At 36.0% G+C, this 14,615-nt stretch overlaps 1 protein-coding gene across 3 annotated transcripts in view; it reads right to left on the bottom strand.

Annotated features, from left to right (window-relative positions):
* The window catches only part of LOC122790732 (adenylate cyclase type 2-like), a 1,393,058-nt gene that overhangs the window by 201,636 nt on the left and 1,176,807 nt on the right, over positions 1–14,615 (bottom strand). The gene's annotated exons all lie outside the window — the stretch shown is intronic.

Here is a 14,615-nt window from a genome sequence, read left to right as displayed (position 1 = left end):
TACTTACAACCAGTAAAATCACTCAACAATTATATTTTAAATTTTAAATAGTCTGTCATTTAAAGGAACAGGAATAAAACTCATTACAATATATTTCACTACATACAACTCACAATAATCTTACTAAAAAATATATATGAAAAATATATATATTTACTATTAATTATAAATGTATTCACAAAAACATAATGCAAACCATACCTATTGTCAATATCTGCACATGAAACACGAAAGAATATAAAATGGCAGATTTCCATAAAAAGCATAACCCAGCATCGAACCCTGGTCACTTACATCTGAAGTCTAATGCTCTATCCTTTGAGCTACAGCAAAATACTAGAAAGAGGTAACTTTTTTAACTTTTATTGTCTCATTTCTAAAACTGGGGTAATGGTAACATTATCATCAATACCTGGAGAGCTGGCTGCATTTAACAATAACTGCCATCTGACTTCCCTTTCTTTTAAGATACACTTACTGCCCCCCCCCCCCCCCATGGGATTCATACAAGCACATTCCAGAATGGCAAACTTAAAATTGGAACATCCATTTCTAGATTCTAAATGCCTATACACTGCATTATTTTTGTCCCTTTTCCTAATGCAATAATAATGCTCATAAATTCTGTTCTTAAGGGCTCTGTTGGTTTGCCCTGCATAGAATGCGGAACAGTTGCAACATTTAACTAAATATATCACCCTCATAGTATTACAATTACCTCTCCTAAAATGCACCCTACTTCTGTGGATGTTGTCTAATACCAATGTTGTATCCTCATTTATTGCAAAGTATTGGTTGCAGCTGCCACATTTTCTAGTCCCTTACAGGTCCTTTCTATTGCCTATAACATTTATTTTGTATTCAAGCCTATGCTTTAAATTTCATCCTGTTTTATACACAGAAATGGACTTCTCTCCCAAAATGTTATACACTTCCATATCCCTCTTTAACAAAACTGAGTTTTGTTGAACAACGCTCTTTATAGCTTCAGCAGACTGATTATATTCCAATATGAAGGCCATGCCATATTTGTTATTATTTATGCCTTCGTGTGTATCAACCAACCATCACCCAGCAGGGGTTTGTACCTAGCACCCCATTAACTAATGTATTGAGACATCTCCTTAATCATGGAAACAGGATGTCCTCTTTCCTGAAACATATTACCTATATATTTAATCTCTTTCTTCATATCCTCATACTCTGAGGTCACTTTGAGCCCTGATACATTGACCTTTTAAAATGCTCTTCTTTTGTTCCCATGGGTGGCAGCTGGAATACTCCAAATAGGAGTTACTAAATGTATTTTTCCTGTAAATTTTAGATTTGAATCCAGTTCCAGAATGTTCTATACAGGTGTTTAAATAAGTTATACCCTCTTGATTGTGGGTGTGGGTGAACTTTAAGTACGTACAAGACTTATTTATACACCTCACAAATTGATCAATACCCTCGTTGGTACCTTCCCACAGGACAAAAATATTATCCAAAAAATGAACGTAGCATCTAATATTAGCCATGAATCTACTACTAAAAATGTTTTTGTCTTCCCAGTCCAATAAAACAAGGTTAACAAATATGGGGGCATTAGGATAGAACCCTGGTCACTTAAATTTGATGTATGATGCTCTATCCTGTGAGCTACGGCAACAATAATAGAACCATGTAACTTTGTTAACTTCTATTATCTCATTTCTAAGACTGGGGTTATGGCAACGTAATCAATACCTGGATACATACCTCTCAACTTTACAGGTAGGTATGGTTTGGATTATGTTTTTGTGAATACATTTATAATTAATGGTAAATATATGGGTTTTTTATATATTTTAGTAAGGTTATTGTGAGTTGTATGTAATGAAATACATCATAATGAGTTTTATTCCTGTTCCTTTACATGACAGACTATTTAAAAGTTAAAATATAATTGTTAAAGAGTGATTTTACAGGTTGTAAGTAACTATATAAGCACATCAATTGACATTTTTAACAGATTTTGATGAAGTCTGCAGTTTGCAGATGAAAGCGCTTCATCTATGTGACTATTAAAGATTTCTTATCTGCATAGTGAGTTGATTCACTTTGTTCAGAGCTGCTGCAGGGGAGCATGTAGTAACATGAGCATTTTATAGAAAATGGAAGATAGGGAAATTGCCTTTACTGGGAATTTTTGAGCAATGGTGGTAAAAGCAGTTCAGCCCACAGCCTCAGCTATGATGCTTTTAGCTTTGTAACAGCCAAGGGATAGCTGTAGAAATGTGCTTTCTCCACAGAGCAGATAGGATATGCAGACATGTCACATGTCACATGATCGGGCGAGATGTTGCGCTGTTCAGATGGGAGGAAACACGAGACCACGCCCCTTTATTTAATCATGTGATGCATGTGTGTAATGAGAGTCATTTAGCAGGCTTTATGGCATGCCATTCTAACAGATCATTGGTGAGAGACTGGCATAGTTATGCTTTCTGTCTATACACATAAGACAGTGGGGAGTTCCTTTGTATTTTGGGTAGTAAAAGCTAGGGGAATGAACCTGTTGTCAGAGTAGGAGAGACTATCTATACTTTGTATTTTTCTTTTGATGATGGAGGTCACAAAAGTAGACACACTGCTGTCAGGTGAAGTAGCTATATCACTACAGTCAGATAGCTTTAGTATTCAGGAGTGATGTTACAAGTTTTTCTGAACAAGACATGGCCAAGCAAGATGTTTGCTTCCCCATTCTGTTAAATTGCATTGCCAGCAACACATAAAAGAATCCATTTATTCATACATCCATCTTCTGCTAACCCTCTTTATCCTTATTAAGGATGCAGGGATGCTAGAACCTATTGTGGTTACTCAATGGGCATGAGTCTATCACAGAACACACACACACACTACACACATACCTGTGTGAGACTACCAGTTCACCTAGTGAATGCCTTGGGAAGTGAAAAGAAGCTGCTGCACCTGGAGAAAATCCACACAGGTGCAGGAAAGACATGCTGTTGCTGTTCAGAAGGCATCCTTGTACCCTAGCTGAGAATCAAACCAGATAACCTCTTGCTGAGAGGCTGTAGTGTTACTTACCTAATTTATGTGTCAGTCCAAGTAAGGAGTAGGAACTACTATGCAGCTTTTACCACACTATAATAATTTTTGCAGTACTGAGAAGGTTACTCCTTCTGTTTGTGTCTGTCTGTCTTAAAACACTTGGGACTGAAGACTTGGCCAGCCACATAGCATGTTACAGTATCAGGAAAATATGATGGGTGGGGGAATGGAAGGCATTCTAATAATGTAACATCTGTTTCCAAAGAATTACATGAATATATTGGTGATAAAAGGCTGAGTGGGAGCTGTGTCTTTAAAGGTCATTACCTAAGTGCTGAAAGAGTCAGTCTTCAGTCCTACCTTATTTATGTACAGAGTCTGTAATGTATGAAAGAGAAGTTTCTTATTACTAACATTGTGCAAGGGATTTGCAGCACAGTGAATATATCGCTGGTGAGTCTAGGCTTGGAGCAGTAATAGCAGTGGACAGAGAGGATCTCCTGTCCAGCTTGATAAACATCAGCAAGGAAAATGTCTTTGTCCTGAAGTAGTACCCATGTCCCTTATGGATAGAAGCAGTCAGTAAAAACTGTCAAAACTCAGCTTGCTGACCCTTGTTATCTTTCCCCTAAGGATAGAAAATTGGGTAAAATTGGGTAAAACTGGCTAGGCCTGAAAGGGCTCTTGAGCCATTAACCTAGTTATCTCCTATTTACTGATGACTGTATGAAGAGGACCATCAATGTTAGGATGTGTCAGAAGCTACAGATAGGAAAAAGTATGTAAGTTCACAAAAGACTTAGGAGTGTGTAGCTAACAGATGTTGAAGTACAAAATCAGCAGTATAAATAATAAGTGTGTGCGTTGGGGGACGGGGGTCTCTCAGCCTATGGAACTGTTACACCATGCTGTGCAAAATACCATCTGCAGATGTCACTATGCTTTTACATCATTAGACAAGACACTGGGTAGGTCACCCTTGGATTTGTATCCTCGAGTTAGATCGCCCTTGGATTAGTATCCCCAAGTTAGATCACCCTTGGATTAGTATCCCCAGGTTAGGTTGCCCTTGGATTAGTATCCCCAGGTTAGGTCGCCCTTGGATTAGTATCCCCAGGTTAGGTTGCCCTTGGATTAGTATCCCCAGGTTAGGTCACCATTGGATTAGTATCCTCAGGTTAGGTTGCCCTTGGATTAGTATCCTCAGGTTAGGTCACCATTGGATTAGTATCCCCAGGTTAGATCATCCTTGGATTAGTATCCCGATGTTAGGTCAGCCTTAGATTAGTATCCCGATCTTAGGTCACCCTTGGATTAGTATCACCAGGTTAGGTCACCCTTGGATTAGTATCCTCAGGTTAGGTTGCCCTTGGATTAGTATCCCCAGGTTAGGTCACCGTTGGATTAGTATCCTGATATTAAGTTACCCTGGATTAGTATCCCCAGGTTAGGTCACCCTTGGATTAGTATCCCCAGGTTAGGTCACCGTTGGATTAGTATCCCAATGTTAGGTCACCCTTGGATTAGTATTCCCAGGTTAGGTCACTCTTGGATTAGTATCCCCAGGTTAGGTCGCCCTTGGAATAGTATCCCAGGTTAGGTCACCATTGGATTAGTATCCCAATGTTAGGTCACCCTTGGATTAGTATCCCCAGGTTAGGTCACCCTTGGATTATTATCCCCAGGTTAGGTCGCCCTTGGATTAGTATCCTCAGGTTAGGTCACCCTTGGATTAGTATCCCCAGGTTAGATCATCCTTGGATTACCATTCCAATGTTAGGTCACCCTTGGATTAGTATCCCCAGGTTAGGTCACCCTTGGATTAGTATCCTCAGGTTAGGTCACCCTTGGATTAGTATCCCCAGGTTAGATCATCCTTGGATTACTATCCCAATGTTAGGTCACCCTTGGATTAGTATCCTCAGGTTAGGTCGCCCTTGGATTAGTATCCCCACTTCTATTTTCACCATTAAAAGCACAGCACAACAGGTATATGAGGCCAGTAAGGATGACGGGGAAGGGAAAATCCAAGTAAGAAAAGCAATAGCATTAAGTAAAGAAGGAAGCTTTGACCTTGTGTAGTTAGCTAAAAGGCTTTTAGATTCTTGAAGAAATTAAAGGAATAATTAATGAGAAAATGTCCAGATCAAACGTGGAGGGACTGAATGGGAAAACAATCTTAATTTGGTGGGGGGGGATGTACAAGTAGAGACTTTAAGCAAATAAACGTCATCGGCAGAACTATGACAATGTCAGTTTTATTCTTGAAAGCTTACTGTAACATTTTGACCATTATACCCAGGCAAAACTGAACTTTTTTGATGTAATTATACAACTGTATGCAATCACACAGACATTTGGTATCAGCATTCTCTTTAACAAACCTAACCAGTGAAAAATCTGTTCATTCATTCATTCATTCAGTCCAGTTACGTGCACAATCCAGTACTGGTTCATGCAGAGCCAGAACCTATCCTGCAACTTACTGGAGCACTTCTGTGATATTACCGCAGGGTGGGGGCTGGGGTTAATCCAGCAGAGAATGTAGGCATACATTCAGTCACATAAGTTCACCCCTACAGGCAATTTAGAAGATGCCCAGTTCACCTTCCGCACCTCTTCATTATTATCACGGGGGGAGGGGGGAACAATAGCACCCGGCGAAGGCCCACCCACACACACAGATGATGTACAGAGTCCAGACAGAGGACAAACCTACCTAGGAAAAAATGAGGCAACAGCACTAATGTTTGCACACGTCAGTGATAGAATCGTGAAATGTATTAACTATTTCAGAAACTGAAAATGTTGAAGTTTCTCACATTACAGTGCAAAGCAGTCTCCACCTGGAAAGGAAATGTAGGCCATATACTGTGCCAGAAGCATTCGGATCAGTGGCTGACTATAAGAGACAGTGGAATGGTGGACCACTAAACTGTATAAAATAAGGGTGCTGTGATGACATTAACAGACTATAATATGAGACAAATATGTTTAGAAAGGGTACAGGCATCACAAAATAGGTATCTTTGCATGCACAGCAAATGTGTATAAAACTTTTCTACTGACATTTACTGTCCACATTTTCTGTTATACTGTTACGAGTTTATTTTTTGTATTTCTAGGAAGTTCTGCTTCCACTTTATACTTGTTACACCAGTCTTGCTATGTTTACTGCATCCATCATTGCTCCAAGGAATTCTGTTTGCTTCCGTTACTGTTGCTATTACTTTTATCGCAGCTGCGTTACTGCTGATGTTCAGCTGTCATGGATACTTTTACCATTCGCACTATTGCCATGAAAGCTGTTAGTGTTTCCAAACGTATTATAAGAGGCATTGTTTGCTGTTGCTTCTTGTGGTTCTGTGGCTAGTGCTGTTCTAACTTTTCTGACTGCCTAATTTTACTTTCATGGTTCTTTCTGTATCACAGCTGATGATATTTCTAATGTTTATCTTACTGCTACTTGTAGTGTTATGGTTATTACTTCTACAGCTGCTGTAAGCAATACCTCCAAAGCTACTCTAAGTAAGATTAATTACTGTTGATTGGCAAGATGGACGTTGTCTAGGTTGCACCTTGTTTCACAGTGCTCCTAATACGCTCCGAAAAAACCGCCAAATTCAAACGCTTTTCTAGTCAGAATTTGCCTCAGGAGTTAAATAAGAGGGTTAAGAGGTCCTCAATACTGTATTCCGGTGGTATATATATTAGAAATACCTCAAAGTTATAAATTAATTTGTCTCTAATCTTTTTTGGCCTTCAAGACTGGTGCCACGTGCATATAAGAGGGACATTTTCCTGTCAACTATCCTGTTTTCACATTCGAAGTCTGGGTATGGCTGGTAAGTCTGACAACATGGAGACTCAAACAACAAAGGCCAAGTTCTCCTCGTTGCTCTCACCAGAAAAAGACTCTAGTTCAAAAAGATTAAGAACTGCCAAACAAGGTATTGATAATACCAAAGTGAATAGCAAAGAGAAATCTGACACAGGTTTTCATCTTGAGGATCTAAAATTGGCACTACAGCCCATCCAAAATGCTATACAAAACCTTTCAGAGCAACTCACAGACTTTGGCAAGTCACTTAAACAGACTACTGAAAGAATTGATATTCTTGAAATAAAAGTCAAGCTAGTGAAATAATATTAGAAACAATAAATAAAGATTTACGTGCCAAAGACACTATGATCGCTGAGATGCAGAATAAAATACTTGACTTAGAAGCGAGAAGTCACCGAAACAATGTAATAATAAGAGGCTTACCAGAAAGTTACGAAAACCAAAATTTACTAGTAACTATGAAACAAATATTCTTGGCATTATTAAATACTGACAGTTATGCAGACAGCCTAATTGTAGAGAGAGCACATAGAGCGTTGCGTGCCCGTCAGGATGCTACTACACCTAGGCTTATTTACACAAAATTATTGAATTTCCAGGATACTCAAAAAATATTAGAAACAGCATGAAACCAGAAACAATTTGTATGGAACAAACACAAGCTTACTTTTTCACAGGACTTGCCCCCTCAAATTAAATTGAACAGACAAAAATTGTCTCCATACTGCGCAGACCTAATTAAAAGGGGTATTAAATTTCAGATGCGATAACCAAACATGTTATCCTTCATATACAAGGAAAAAAGACACTCGGCAACTATTCCACAAGAAGCGAAAGTTATCTTTCAAAGTTTATTTAATGAAGTGCCGGCTACTCTCTATGGCTAATAAGAAATACAGTTAGCATGAGGCTATGATATTGATTGAGGACTGACTGGTCTGCATAATATACTCTTTTTATGTAATCTGATATATATCAGAACGCAAAAGGAAAAGGAATGAAATTGTATACAAATTCCTGATCACATTATTCATTATTCATGTTTTATTTTTTATTCCTCATCCATTGAGTGTCTTATACTGCACTTTAGCTACTGCTTTGTATATAATAGGAACCTTTGCTTCATTCAACCAGCAAACTCTAAACACTATTAGGAAACAACAGCGGATTTTCAGCTCAGTTCTTTTGCAGCAGCCGTTTTTCCTTTGTTATTGCTGGTCTAACAAATGCTACAACTATTTTTTTGCTGCTACAGATTGCAAGCTCATCTGTAGATTTTCGTAGGATCACACTCTTTTTCAAATAAGCTGCCACAATCTAAATGGAGAATAAAAACGAGGACATCATTAGTACTGCGTTGGTGTGCCTTCTGTTCAACTTTATTTATGCTCCTAAAGACTTCCGCTTATAGGTGCTGGTCATGCGCAGACTCACAATATAGCTGGTAAGCTTAAATAGTCACCTACTCGTTGTGAATTGTCGGCGATAGATACAATAGAGATCCACAATACATTAATTTTCATCCGTTCTATATAAACAATGGGGTAACTCCTCGAAAGTTTGTAATATTATTGATAGTATTTATCAGAGATATATACATATCTTCTGATTTCACTAAGGTATCTAGTCAGCAAGAGCTTAAATAATACCTTGATTGGCACGAAGACATTCAACAGTGGAAATCTGACTTAGTCTTATTGTAGATTTGGATGTTTTATAACCCAAATCACATCGTTGGAAATATGTGGCAACTGCTTAAAATATACTTCTATGCTTCTTAAATTTCATATCTCCCTCATATCCATTTTCTGAAAGGAATGATGATAAGTTGACTATAACTCTACGAATATGTGCAGGTTGGATATGAATTCCTTGACTACTTGTATTTTATATGTTGATTTAATTCCTGATATCTAAGATGTATTACACTTCTGTGGATCCATAATCACATATTTAGCTTGGATTAATTACATTCTAAATATGATCGTTGATAATTCAAGTTTTCTTTATTCTCTCCTTTTTTCTTTTTGAGTGCATAGTTTTCATTATATTACTCGCCTGAAATTGTGAGAATCCATAGGGTACATTATTGTTAATGAAATATGTTATGTTAAAGATGAAATGTTTGTCTTTATTATATAGTAGAATGTTTATTATCTCTTTCATATGTATTGGATGATTAGTAACATCAAGTCTGAATTAACGGGGAAGTAATCGGTGAATAATACCTAGGTTCAATATTGATACTTAATAGCTCCAGAAGAGAGATGTTGGGTTGTCTTGTAATAATTTCTTATCATAATAGTACAAACATTCCTATTTCTGTGTAAATATTATAGCTTATCATAGGTACATATCACTTTGTATATACATGCCTATAAAATATATCATCAAACAATTGACAGGATATTAGGTGTCAGTAACCTTGATTATAGTCTTAGTGACACAAATATATTGGGTGTTGGCTATATGAGGGGATATTTTAGAAAGCTATAGTCTTGTTTAAACTGTAAAATTAAGTAAGCCCAGTTGAGCTCTTGGTGTTATTACATATGTTAACGAATTAATGGCTTGCTTATAGTTAGGTCTGACTAGTAAAATCGGAATGATGATCAAATATTGTTAAAAAGCATATATCTCCTATTGTTAGATACCATGCCCTCTTTAGTTTTAACATGCCTGATACAACGAAGCTTAGTGTACATCTTAAAGATTAATAGTCACTTTTTAATTTTTACATACTCCCTGGCTAGATGCACAAATTATTTAATTTGCCACAAATAGAACCAAATTAAATTGGAGTATATGAACTAGGGTGATTATGGGATGGCGGGCATTTTGTTTTTCATGGCTTTGTACATATGTATAGTTTGTCAAAATGCATTAATAGTCCTTTTCAGGACTCATTGTATGATTATAATAGTTATCTTGAGTATGTGGGCAACCGAGATTATTATCTTCACACATGTATGTTTTTGTATTTCCTTCAAAGATAGGGGAGGGTGGGTAGGCACCGGGTTAGACGTGAGGGAATGCTTTAGGGATATTATTAGCAACTCTTTTCAAATCAACAACATACTTACATTAGAAGAAATGGGATCAAGCTCTCTAATCCCCTTAGTATGCCAACAATACAAACTGCTTATCTCTCTTTACACAATTTTTTCAAATTTCCATGATTAAGCCCCTAAATATTGATTCATGGAATGTGAGGGGGCTACATAACAAAGATAAAAAATCGCTATTATTTCATTTAATATTTAAGTCTCAAGCCAATATATGTTTTATACAAGAGACACATTTACTTAGAGATGAATGGTACAGAGATAAAACCAAGAGGTGGGTTAAAAGAATAATAGCGACAGGAGACAGCTCTAATTCTAGGGGGGTGGCAATTACAGTAAAACAAAACTTCCAAGGAGTTATTATAGATGAGAAATATGACACAAATGGAAGGTGGTGCTACTTTATCACTAGTATACAAAACATTGATAGACCGGTTTTAGTTCTTAACCTTTATGGTCCCTGCAACTATCAACATATTTTTATTCTTCAGATATACAGTTTACTTACGTCATTCAAAGACCATTATATCATTGTGGGTGGGGACTGGAATGCTATTCTTAATCCTGATACAGATCGTACTAGTAGGTCACCTTTTTATAATTACCAAGCTTCCATGGTCCTTGAAGATCTAATATTAGATTTTGATCTTATGGATCCGATGTCATTGGAAAAATACTTAAATCGAAAAGATATATACACATATTACTCAAAACGCTATAAAGCATGGTCAAGATTAGATTTCTTCCTTATTTCTGATCCTCTTTCGCACCTGGTAGTTGACTATGCCTTAGAGCCCAGATTTCTTTCAGACCATTCAAGAATATCATTAAGATTTAATCTTGATTCTAAATCATCATATAAATCTATACATAATATGTGGTCATTGAATAATAATCTGCTCTCAAACAAAGAGATTCATAAACTAACCATCGAAACAATACAGGAAATGTATAACAATCTGGATACAACTGATATTCCCTATGATATACAATGGGCCACTTGTAAAGCAAGTTTAAGGGGCTTATTAATTAATAAAGCCTCCTATCTTAAAAAGCAATATAGAGATAAAGAATCTTTCTTAAAACTAAGAATTCAGACCCTTGAAAATCAACATAGACAAAATCCAAATCCTTCTTATTATAAACAAATTTTGGATGCTCAAAAAGAATTATTACTCTTGCACCAACACAATCTCTCTATCTTAGAACAAAGGCTTCTAGCTACCTACTCTGAATGGGCTCAGATACCCTCTAAAGTATTAGCTAGAATAATTAAAAACAATTATACCCCTCCTAGGTTATCACTTATACAATATAAGAACAAGTTGTATAACACTGATGGGGAAATTATGCAACTTTTCACTGCATTATATACAAAGCTTTACTCCAAATAATCTGATCCTAAGATAAAACAACATATTGATAGTTATATAAATTCTATCAAATTCCCTACATTATATGAAGAACAACAGCATATCCTCTCTGCTCCGTTAAGCCTCCGGGAGATCTGTGAGTCCATTGATAGACTCAAACCTAGTAAATCACCAGGCCCAGATGGTTTTACAGCTGAATTTTTTAAAACCTTCAAGAAAGTGATTGTGCCTTTCCTTCTTAAAGTCTACAATTATATAAAAATAAATGGTATATCAGATCTACATTGGAACATCTCAAAAACCACACTTATCCTGAAAAACAATAAGGATAGACCTGATCCTCATAATTATAGACCCATTTTTTTAATCAATGTAGACATTAAAATTTTAGCTTCTCTTTTAGCTAACAGACTGAAATAAGTTTTACCTTCAATAATTTCTTCAGATCAAGCAGGATTTCTGTCCCATAGGCATACATGGGACAATACTTTAATCTTAGACTCTCTTATTCATTTTACCAAAGCAGATAATAATCCATACTATGGATTGACACTCGATGCATCGAAAGCTTTCGACAGAGTGAATTGGGAATTTCTCTTCCAAACTATGGCCTGTTTTAATATACCCACTACATATATTGACTTGATTAAAACCTTATACAAAGACTCTACTACCGTCCTTTATATTAATAAAAATACATCTAATCCCATAAAGATTACAAATGGTACTAGACGGAAGCGCTACAGAATCCTGAAAGCCCAAAATCCTGAAGCCCAAAATCCTGAGACCAAAATCCTGAAAGTTCAAAATCCTGAAAATTCAAAATACTGAAAACTTAAAATCCTGAAAACACACAGGATACAAACACTTACTATATTCCACTACAAGTACATACAGAAACATATTACTCTTCAATTATATGCAGGGGGGCAAGCCCCCCTGCACCCCCATGTGGGTTGTGCCTCCACGCCCTGCTACTTAAATATATCAACTCCAAGATTGCACTTCACCACACTAAGTGCAATCTTGGAGTTGATATATATAAGTAGTAGCGGGTGTGGGGGGTGCAGGGGGCTTGCCCCTCTGCTTATACTTGCAAAACAGTAATATAGTTTGTGTTTTATTTCTTTTTGCATGTACTTGTGCTGGAATAAGTATCCTGTGTGTTTTCAGGATTTTGTGTTTTCAGTATTTTGAGTTTTCAGGATTTTGAAGTTTCAGGATTTTGGGCTTCAGGATTTTGAGCTTTCAGGATTCTGTAGCGCTCCCTACTAGACAGGGTTGTCCATTATCCCCCTTTCTATTTAATATTTACATTGAACCACTTCTATTATATATAGTGCAAAACTCTTTTCATAGGATACCCAAAATTCTAAACACCAAAATTCACCTGTCGGCTTTTGCGGATGATTTAGTAATATACTTCCAAACACCAAATACAGACCTTAAAAAGATAGTAAATGCCATAGATAGATTTTCACAGGCCTCGGAATACATGATCAACTCCCATAAAACACACATTTTTCCTTTAAATCCTTTGGCCCATAAACCATACTTATTCCCTGAATCTGATTTTCAAGTTATTAATAGCATTAAATATTTAGGGATTCATTTTGAACATAATGGTCTCTCTACTTTTCAAAATAATCTGACAAAAACATGGTCATCAATTATGCTTGATTTACGTAGATGGGAAAGGTTGAACATATGACTTTTATCTAAAGCAGCGATAATTAAAATGAATATTCTCCCTAAATTTCTTTTCCACTTTAATGCCGTGGATCAAATTACCCCTAAATCTTTCTTCTCTAAAATTAACAAAGAGTTAGCTAAATTTCTATGGTATCCTAAATCAGTTAGAATTTCATATGCCAAATTATCAGTCCCTAAAAATAAAGGTGGACTAAGCTTACCAAACTTTCATTTATACTATTTAATTATTTTGGCTAATAAGCTATTATGCATCTCTAAACGAAATACTAGCAGATATAACCAATACCCTACTTGGACCAAAATCTGGTATCAATATAGTCTAACCAAGAATATTAACCCGTCTGCCCTGCCTTTTCTATCAATGGAAGTCATTGATACCTATAAAATATCTAAATACTTAAAACAGAAAATTATGTCATTCCAGGAGATACTAAAACTAGTTAACCTTGATGAATTTTCTTTATTACTACAGCCTCTTCACTTAAATCCCAATATTAAGCTTAACAACTCACAAATTGATTTATCAAGCTTTCCTACAATAAAAAATTTTAATGTGTGGGATCTTTTGAAATACAAGCATGAGACCCTAACCAACATACGTAAGTTATACCAAATTAATGGTAAATACATTTCTATCTTACGTCAACTAAGAGAAACAGTCAATGTACAATACATCCATATTAAGCCAAGTAAACAGGATCTTTCCAACTTGGACACGGTAATCCAAGCCCTATCACTTCCTGAGAAAATGTTATCCAAATCATATAATTTATTAAATGTAACAATGCATCATTCAGATTGCCTCTTTTCTAACTATTGGAATAAACACAACTCTCAATTATCTGGAGATCAGAAGATCTCTGCTATCAAGAGTACTCTGGAATACTCCCCCTTCAAGAAATTTTTTTATAATCAACTAATGATAAATAATAACGCATACCACACTCCCTCCAAGCTAAATAAATTTGATGCTAAGAAATCTTCTTCATGTAATTGCTGCTCTTTCCCCTGTGCTGACCTCTTACATGTTTTATGGTCTTGTTACCATTCACATAAACGTTGGACTTCACTGAAAGTGTGCTTACAAAAAATGGGGTACCACAAATCTACTTTATCCTGGGAATTAGCAATTCTCCACATACCTGTGACATATCTCTCCAAATTGGATACACATGTGATAATATATATATGCTCACTTATAAAACTCTATATTACTAAAAACTGGCTGGATCGCACTAAGTTAAATTGGAATAACTTCAAATCGTTGGCTCTTTCATACATTTATGCACAGAAAACATTAGTGAAAACTCCCCAAAAATTGGCTCTTAACAATAAAGTTTTAGAAAAAGTCTTATATATAATAAATTGTGAATAATAGCTTGATATCCCTTAACTTGTGTACACATATTATAATACAACTTATATCCATCCTTTACTCATATTTCTATATATATATAACATTTAGTACTGCTCAGTTGCCCTTGTATATAATGTATATAGTTGTTTTAGGTTATACTGTATATGAGTTGGCTAAATGTTTTTTATATATGATTTGTAACTTCAGCTAACTCCTAAAATCTT

Source organism: Protopterus annectens, chromosome 16.part0 (genome assembly GCF_019279795.1).
Source record: "Protopterus annectens isolate FY-2018-M chromosome 16.part0, PAN1.0, whole genome shotgun sequence".
In the NCBI taxonomy this organism is placed as follows: domain Eukaryota; kingdom Metazoa; phylum Chordata; order Ceratodontiformes; family Protopteridae; genus Protopterus; species Protopterus annectens.
Note: the sequence above shows the minus strand (reverse complement) of the source record. Positions and strands in the feature narration are given on the sequence as shown.